Source organism: Pygocentrus nattereri, chromosome 4 (assembly GCF_015220715.1).
Source record: "Pygocentrus nattereri isolate fPygNat1 chromosome 4, fPygNat1.pri, whole genome shotgun sequence".
NCBI lineage: Eukaryota > Metazoa > Chordata > Actinopteri > Characiformes > Serrasalmidae > Pygocentrus > Pygocentrus nattereri.
In genome coordinates, this window is record NC_051214.1 from 49,186,983 (window position 1) to 49,195,723 (window position 8,741).

Genomic DNA, 8,741 nt, shown 5'->3' on the forward strand with positions numbered 1-8,741 from the left:
TGAGGACATTTCTAATCGGCTATTTAATATGCTTTGTGTATTTCCAGATAAACCTCTATTTGGGCTTTTGTGTTGCAAAGTAAGTGTAAAGTGTAAAGGTTTTAGTTGCTTTCATAGGACTGTAAACCTTATTTTCCTGTGTGCTGAATAAGAAGTGATTTCGGCTCGGTGCTGTTTGTGCATTCAGGTTTTTCAGAAATGTTCAAAAGAAGCTCCTTATTTAACGGTCCGGGCTTGCAGTGGAGGCTGCTGCGTCGAGGAGTGTGAGAGTGTATTGTTGACTTTTGAAGGCCAAATTTCAAGGAGTTTGACAGATGATTTATTGATGGGATCTGTTGCCGTGGAAGCCAGATCATCTGCCCGACCTTCAGCAGGCAAGAGGAGGGAGATGAAGCGCTGGTTTTGTCTTCTCAGTCCGTTTCTGCAGTTTCTGCTCTCTGTGGCCAAATATATTTATTAAGCACCTTTTAAATGAGCACGTCGGAAGAGCCGTACATTCAGAAGTTTGGAACCAGTATTTTCAATAGAAAGTTGACTTGCTTGGCGAGGAATGTGTGAAAAACACTTCATGTTTCAGATCATCAGTAAAAAGCTGTAATAAAAGTGTAGAGATGTTGGTTGTTAGTCCAGGATGATGATCAGAGCTGCAGCAGATTCTAAAATGACAGAGAAAGCATCAAGAATCAAGTTCTAACAGAATTAACTTACGGAATTTGTCAAATCTCAAAGCCAATAAGTTTACAACATCTAAAAATACCTCTTCATTTGAACTGTATGCAATCCCATTTCCGGAAAAGTTGGGCCGCTGTGCAAAATGTGAATAAAAGCAGAATGCAATGATGTGCAAATAATATAAACCCTATATTTAATTGGAAATAGTACAAAGACAACAAATCAAATGTTGAATCTGAAATTCGAACTGCAGAGAATGGCATCTCCATAAAACAAGAGCACACACATGAGGAACGCCCCCTTATCTTTCATTGGCTCATATGTCTACAGAATCTCAGTGATGGAGACGACTCAATGCCGAGAAAACGTCAAATATTTGTACAACTCCTTTTCCAAAGAAGTCGGGATGCTGTGCAAAACATAAATAAAACAAAATGCAGTGATGAGCAAATTTAATGATGAGCAATCGGCTTTTGGTGATTAACTCTCAACAGGTGAGTAACATGATTGGGTGTAAAAAAGCGTCTCAGCCAGGCCGTCTTTCAGAAGTAAAGAAGAGGAGGGGTCACCACTCTGTGAAAGACTGTGGGGGCAAATAGAGCAACAATTCAAGAAGAACGTTTGTCTGCTTTTCATCGTCTACAGTACAGAATAAAACCTTAAAAAAATCACAGAATCCTGAAAAATCAGGGGGACAAGGGACAAGGCCAAAAACCAGTATTTGCTGGCTGTGATCTTTGGGCCCTCAGACAGCCCTGCATTAAAAACAGACATGAAATCACTGCATGGGCTCAAGAACTCTTCTAAAAACCACCGTCTGTGTAAACAGATTGTCACTGCGTCCACAAATACAAGTTAAAACTCTAAAATGCAAAGTCCATAAACAGGATCCAGAAACACTGCCACCTTCTCTGGGCACAAGCTTATTTTAAATGGACCGAGGGGAAGTGGAAAAGTGTCCTGTCATCCGGCAAATCAACATTTTCATTGTTTTTTTTGGAATCATGGACACTGTATCCTCCAGGCTAGTGCCCAGTTCAAAAATCAGTATTCATGATGATGTAGAGAGTGCATTAGTGCGGACGGCGTAGGTGAAGGCACCATTAATACTAATATTAAAACAAATTATACTTTAGGCAACATCTGCTGCCATCCAGACGTCTTTTTCAGGGAAGGCCTTGCTTATTTCAGCAAGACAATATCAAACCACATTCTGTATGTATTACAACATCATGGCTCCATATTAAAGGAGTACAGGTGCTGACCTGCCTGCAGTCCAGACCTGTCAACTTTTGGCACATTTTAAAATGAACCTGAACTGTAGAGAAGCTGGAATCCTATATCAAACAAGAACAGGAAAACTGTCAAAACTATCACTGACATAACCACAGCAATTGGTCCTCCACCATTCCCAAATGCTTAGTGCAGAGTGGTGTTAAAAGAAGGTGATGAAACATGGTAGTAAACCTGCCCCCGTACCAACTTTTTAGGAACATGTTTTTGCCATCAAATTCAAAAAGGGCACTTTCTTTAACGAACAATACATTTCTCAGTTCCAACATTTAATATGTTGTTTTTGTAGTATAGTCCCTGAAAAAAAGGGCTTAAATGATTTGCACATCACTGCATCCTAAATTTATTTACATTCTGCACAGCGTCCAAACTTTCTTGGAAATGGGGTTGTACATTTATTTTTGGGGTACATTACTCAACTCAGTTAAGTGGGTAGTTTGTTGTCGCATCCCCCGCAAGTTGATGTGGCAAACACGTCGATACTGTCATAATTTTACATTTATGGCATTTGGCTGACGCTCTTATCCAGAGCGACTTACAATTTGATCATTTTACACAGGAAGGCCAAGGTGGTGTTAGGAGTCTTGCCCAAGGATTCTTATTGGTATAGTGTAGGGTGTTTACCCAGGTGGGGGACTGAACCCTTGTCTACAGTGTAGAAGGCAGAGGTGTTACCCACTACACTAACCAACCACCAACCACCATAATGAAAACAGAAATCCTCAAAGCATCTTGGCTGACATGCAGTACCTTTCAGGTCATACCAGATTGTATGTATACTGCGTATATGCCTCTAGCTCAGATATTATAATCCGAAATTGGTAATAACGTGTTGATATCGTAATCTAGGCAGAAACCTTCCATGCGTCCATTCCCACTGCTCCACTAAATTAATACTTGATAAGGTAACCTTGGTCAGCAAGAAATGACAGAAAAACGCACATTCAAAATCCCAGTGATGGTGATGACCTTAAAAATAAAGCTTATAAACCAAACATCTCATAATTAAGACTTTTGGAATAAACTAAATCCCACGGGCATAATATAATCCAGCATAGCTTCTTCTGCACAGCACAGCAGCACCCAAGTCTGCATGACCTTTTTCAAGACATTAGGAGGAAGATCCACATTTTAAAATTGAACCTCTGCATTTAACCCATCCATGCAGTGAAACACACACATTAGGGGGCAGTGAGCACACTTGCCCGGAGCAGTGGGCACCCCTATCCACAGCACCTGGGGAGCAGTTGGGGGTTAGGTGTCTTCCTCAAGGACACCTCAGTCATGGACTGTCGGCTCTGGGGATCGAACCGGTGCCCTTCCGGTCACAGGGCTGGTTCCCTAACCTCCAGCCCACAACATTCCTCTGTGTTGTCCGAATACCAGGATTATGCTGCCTGACCATCTCATTTGTGACTCCTGCATTAAAAAACCGGTACGAAATAAGAGATGACTCGCGGGGGGGGGGGGTACTGGAGCCTATCCCAGCAGTCTTCGGCAGAAGGCAGGATCATTTCAGTTATATGTTTATTTTAGTCGTATACTGCACTCTTCTGAAACTGAAAGTTGAGTATTGAAGCACATAGCGATTACATTAACTCACATTTAAACATCTTCTCTGAAAGTTATAGGGCTGATGTGTACATCAAAAAGGTTCATATAAAATCTGCTGCTAAGGTCCTTGTTAAAGCAGTTCCCACATACCAAAGGCTCACGAGGCTGTTTCACAGCTGTGACCGTGACAGGGTGGACGTTGGCTCTCGGTGTTCTGGGTCTCGTGTACGGCCAGGGCTGTAAGTCAGGATGTGAATCTCTAATTATATTGTTTGCAACTTTATTCAACTGGAACTGAGGCACCCACTAAATTCATTCCAAAAATAGATGAAGAAAAAAAATGGCTTTTGAGTGGAAACTTCTCCAGCAGCTGGATGCTCCACCACCTTCTGAAAAAAGCAAGGGTCATTTTTGGTTTTGTAGGCCTGGAGTCCATCACAGAAGACTGACTTCCCTGCTTAAACACCTGTTTCAACTTGCAAGTTCATTCAACTGTGCTGCACACCGGCCCTTCACAGAGCTTAAAATGTTTGTTGCGCAAAATATTTCGCGTTCTTGCATTCTATAAGCTTTTAAAGCCTAAACTAAAACACTTTTCTAATGAAGGCTGATATTTTGTCAGCAATACATGTAAACTGGTGGAGAGATCTTGCCTCATTAAAGTCAAATGGGCTGGCGGGAGCAATGTGGAGTGCATACGGCAATGCAAGTTTTTGTTTAATTAAATACGAAGAGAAATGCACATAAAATTACAGGCAGTACCTAAAGATTCCTGAAACTACCATTAACATGAACACACTGCAGTCTTTGCTCCTGAACTGCAGATGTTCTCCCTGTTAATTTGAACAAAAATGAAGTTCGTAATGCTTAACGATTCTGACCTGCCCCCATTCAAGGGAGGTCTTATTAGAATTATTTTACATTAAACAAGATTTCTCCACCAAAGAAGTGCAGAAACTTTACCTCATGATCTATAAAGTGAAGCACCTTCCACTGCTCACTGGATACAGCATTTGCCAGGTTCCTAAATAAACGAAGAAAACCGGATTAAAACGACAGCCACTGTTTTAAACAGACACGATGGACATTTTCAACAGTGGTAATCAGAACTTTGCAGTTAACAAATAACGTGAACAGTATGGAACAAAGATTTAAAACAAAGAGTACAGACTAAGATTAAACTTTTATACTTAAACATGGTCAAAGTTCAAGTTTTAAGACTGGCTATTTTAAAGTGCAGAGTTTGATATCTTAAACATGTGATTTGGGGCTGGAGGTCAGGGGTCCAGCCTCGTGACCGGGAGGTCGCTGGTTTGATCCCCAGAGCCGACAGCACATGACTGAGGTGTCCTTGAGCAAGGCACCTAACCCCTAACTGCCCCCCGGGCGCTGCAGATTGGGCTGCCCACCGCTCCGGGCAAGTGTGCTCACTAGTGTATGTGGTGTATGTGGTGTTTCACTTCATGGATGGGGTAAATGTGGAGGTGGAATTTCCCCGTTTGTGGGACTAAGAAGGGTCACTTAATCTTGAAACCCTGCATTGTTGCATGAACTTTTGCAATTTTTTTTTTTATAAGAGTAATTAATGTTACATAATGGGTTAAAACTACAAATGAACAAAGCTCACAAGTTAAGCATCTGGCATCAGGTCACTACCACTATCCATCCACAGCAGAAGGCATCCAAACCCGACAATAAGAACCAAAACACACCGTTTGCTGTAAATAAGTTTCTGAAATGGTCCTAATCTTTTCATGATTAAATACAAGTTAAGGCCCAGTATCCCCCCCCCCCCCCTTCAAATTATTCGATAGGCACTAACCACATACCTACACAGGCTGTTGCAACGGCATCACTAACTGAAAAACAGCTATTGGTGATCAATTGGAGTTCTCTGTTCACTCCCAACGCCCAAAAGTCTGACCTTCTGAAAACACGGCTCTTGACTTGTACAATGGATTTTGTTGTGCAACCTTGGTGTGCGTCTAGTACAGACAAGCTACAGCTAATATTAATAAATCCAGAATACTGTGAAAAGCAGGCACAGGGTAAGAAGCCGCTTGAGGGGCCCTTAGGACCAGGTTGTGAACCTCTGATCTAAACATTATGAAATGTTAGATTTACTTCCATGTGTCTAACAATACAACTCACTTTTGGGTGGTGGTGCGACTGCAGGATCTCTAGCTTGTGGAAGGCAAACCAGGGAATGACTCCTGTCCATATTTGTTGAAATATGCGAAGTTAGGGCCCAAGAGTGGCTTAGGATCTTCAACTGTCTTATTTTGTTGTTGATTCTGGTGGCGAATGATGTTTCTCATCAAAAATGTATGTGTGGAGGAAGAAAGCAGGTTAACATAGCAGTTTATTGCATTTCATTATTGAGAAAAGCTGTTCTGGTACTTGAGCTATTAATTTAGCTAGACAGCTCTGGTACCTTTGGATTCTTTGTGGGGTTTTTTTATGGAAAGTATCACACAGAGAGTAGTGGTCACTGCCGCCACTAATTGGGTGACCATTCAGGTCTGGGGTACTGCCTTTGGTTTTTAATGATGGTAAATTAACTCTACATCCTCCAGATACCAGCTCCAGCTTTTCAGGGTTGGGATCCAAAAATCTTCCTTCGTGAGGACCTGAAGGGAAAACGACTCCGACTCCGTATGATCTGTATCCACTGCCAGCCCACATGCAAAATTATAAATGCATGTTTGGGAAATGTTTCCAAGAGCAAGACGTCCACAAAATCGAAGACTCTGCTCTCAGGTCAATCTTAACGCAGTCCACCTTCACAACAATTCACAGTTAATTAGCTGAGTAGACTGACTAAGATCTAGGATTACTGGTCATGTCTAATTAATATGCCAGCTATGACAGCCTGCATTTAAACAGAACATTAAATATGAACTAATGAAACTAAAGAAGATTTGAGAAAAGTTACTATTACCTGAGGCTCCCCAGACCTTTTGAAAGATCTTGTGTCTTCACTTCTGGTTTTCATCTCTTCCCTTAGTTGAAGGATTAGTTCCATTTTCACACCATGTGAGTCGACCCCACATTGCGCAATGTAACGAAGGTGGAAACCTGGACATAAACCAAGGCTGTTTTCACAAACAACTCTAGCAAAAGGATACTCACTTAAATGAGAGATTTCATCCAATAACCTGTCCTCTGTGACACTCATCTCTCTCTGTTCAGCTTTTCATGCTTTGTGTCAAGTATGATTAACCTTTAATTCTGGTGGAGTTTCAAGTTCACTGATTTTGTTGCAAGAAATAACAGTAAGTACACTTTAAACACAATAGAATTCCAGGTAGAAGTAGCTAAAATGTTTGAACTGCAGGTCCCTGAGTGCTGTGGCGGTTGGGAGCAAGGAGGCGGACGCATACACCGAAATAAGCAACTTCTATTAGGGGCAAATCCAGGGTCAAAGTCACAATGGTCCAGCGTCAAACAGCCAACACCGAGAGCAGGAGGGACAGACAGACCAGAATCAAACAAGGATGACCAAACATCCCAACATTACAAACAACAAAGACCAGCAACAACTAGAGGCAAACACAGGGTATGATCACAGGGTAAACGAGGGACAGGCGGGAACACAGGTGGAAACAATCAGGGGTGGAGTCACGAAACGAGGGGGCTGGACTACAAAACCAAAACAAATGGCACATGGAAGATCAGGCAGTAAACACGAGCACATGGACAGGACAAAGGTAAACACAAGCACATGAGGAGACTGGGAGGGGCCAATCGTGACAAATGCGATTGAAACTTTATTGTAATAGACAGAAACTGTCTATGTTCTGAAACAATATAAAGCATTCAGGATTTATTGTGGAAACACAGTAACTTTACAGGAAAAGGGGGAAAAAACACTCTTACCTTGTAATGGAAGCTAATAAAAAGTAATTTTGGACCATCTCTATCGTTCCGTTCATCAGTAAGTTTTAAGACAAAGCAAGTGGAAACAGGAGGTTTTCATTTGTGTAAAAAGTAACCTGCTACCTGCAACACAGGAAAACTGCTACTGATTGGTTAGTGCCTCAAAATGAGGCATTTAGGATACTTTTGTTAGGACCACTCTCAGTAACTACTTTTATGTCTGGAAATGCATGTGCTTGTACAATTAAAGTAACACAACACATCTTATCACTTTGGGCTGGAGGTTAGGGAACCAGCCTCGTGACCGGAAGGTCGCCGGTTCGATCCCCAGAGCCGACAGTCCATGACTGAGGTGTCCTTGAGCAAGACACCTAACCCCCAACTGCTCCCTGGGCGCTGCGGATTGGACTGCCCACCGCTCCGGGCAAGTGTGCTCACTGCCCCCTAGTGTGTGTGTTCACTAGAGTGTATGTGGTGTTTCACTTCATGGATGTGGAGGTGAAATTTCCCTGTTGGGGGACTAATAAGGGTCTCTTAATCTGAGGGCAATTTTGCAGATATAGGCAAAGTGCAGTGTGAGAATGATGTGATCACTAAGGTTCTGAAGGCCTTCCTCCCATTGCTGGCATCAAACCATTACTCCACAGTCGCTGGTCTGCTTGCAGTAAGTGGTTACAACCAATGACGTATAAAAGTTTACTGACAAGTGTATATTTACAGGTTTTAAAACAGAACTTTCTGGACACTTTTCCTATCCTGCAATGATACCCTTAACTGTAACTATCCTTGCTGTTCTGGTGATGACCAAAGGTTGTCCAAGAGAGACATTTCCTGGGCACTCTGGGCAAATATTTTCTTCTGGGATTAAATGGGTTGGTAGAGCAGTTTCACTGTTCAAACTGCTCAGGTAAGTCCGTTGGAAGATTTTTCTTCGAAACGATGCACCTACCAATCTTCTGCAGATCATTATTTTGTGATGGATACAATGTTTCTTCAGATGTGCTTGAAATGATGTCATCATCCTCTTCAGACATCTCAGTACTGCCTTCCTCGGTATCAAATGTGAGAAGTTCCTTGTGTGTGTGAAATACGTGCTGTTTGCCAACAGGGACGTCTGGGTTTTGCACGTGGACAATCCCATGTGTTATTAACAGCATCATGCATAACCACCGCTCACCCAAGCCAGCTGTGGTGGGTTAAATTTGGCTAATAGAGTGGTATGAATTTTCTTCTGCAAGAACTTTGTACAGATGTACTAAATGGGATGCCTTTAGAATTTCTAGCTTCTTTTAACTTAACACAGCTCCTATTTCTTTCCTCACCAAACCACTTGTTCATCACAG

The 8,741-nt window shown here is 42.1% G+C and overlaps 1 long non-coding RNA gene across 3 annotated transcripts; it reads right to left on the bottom strand.

Moving 5' to 3' along the window:
• Positions 1-3,478: 3,478 nt before the first annotated feature.
• LOC108443800 lies at positions 3,479-7,065 on the bottom strand. 3 transcript variants are annotated; one of them, XR_001859180.2, is made up of 5 exons: positions 6,678-7,065; positions 6,461-6,597; positions 5,671-5,813; positions 4,483-4,543; positions 3,479-3,908 (listed from the first exon to the last, which is right to left on the bottom strand). It is a non-coding gene; the product is annotated as an uncharacterized LOC108443800 (long non-coding RNA). The 3 variants fall into 3 exon arrangements; XR_001859179.2 differs by lacking the exon at positions 5,671-5,813 and having other exon boundaries at positions 6,903-7,065; XR_001859178.2 differs by lacking the exon at positions 5,671-5,813.
• Between the last annotated feature and the right edge of the window lie 1,676 nt (positions 7,066-8,741).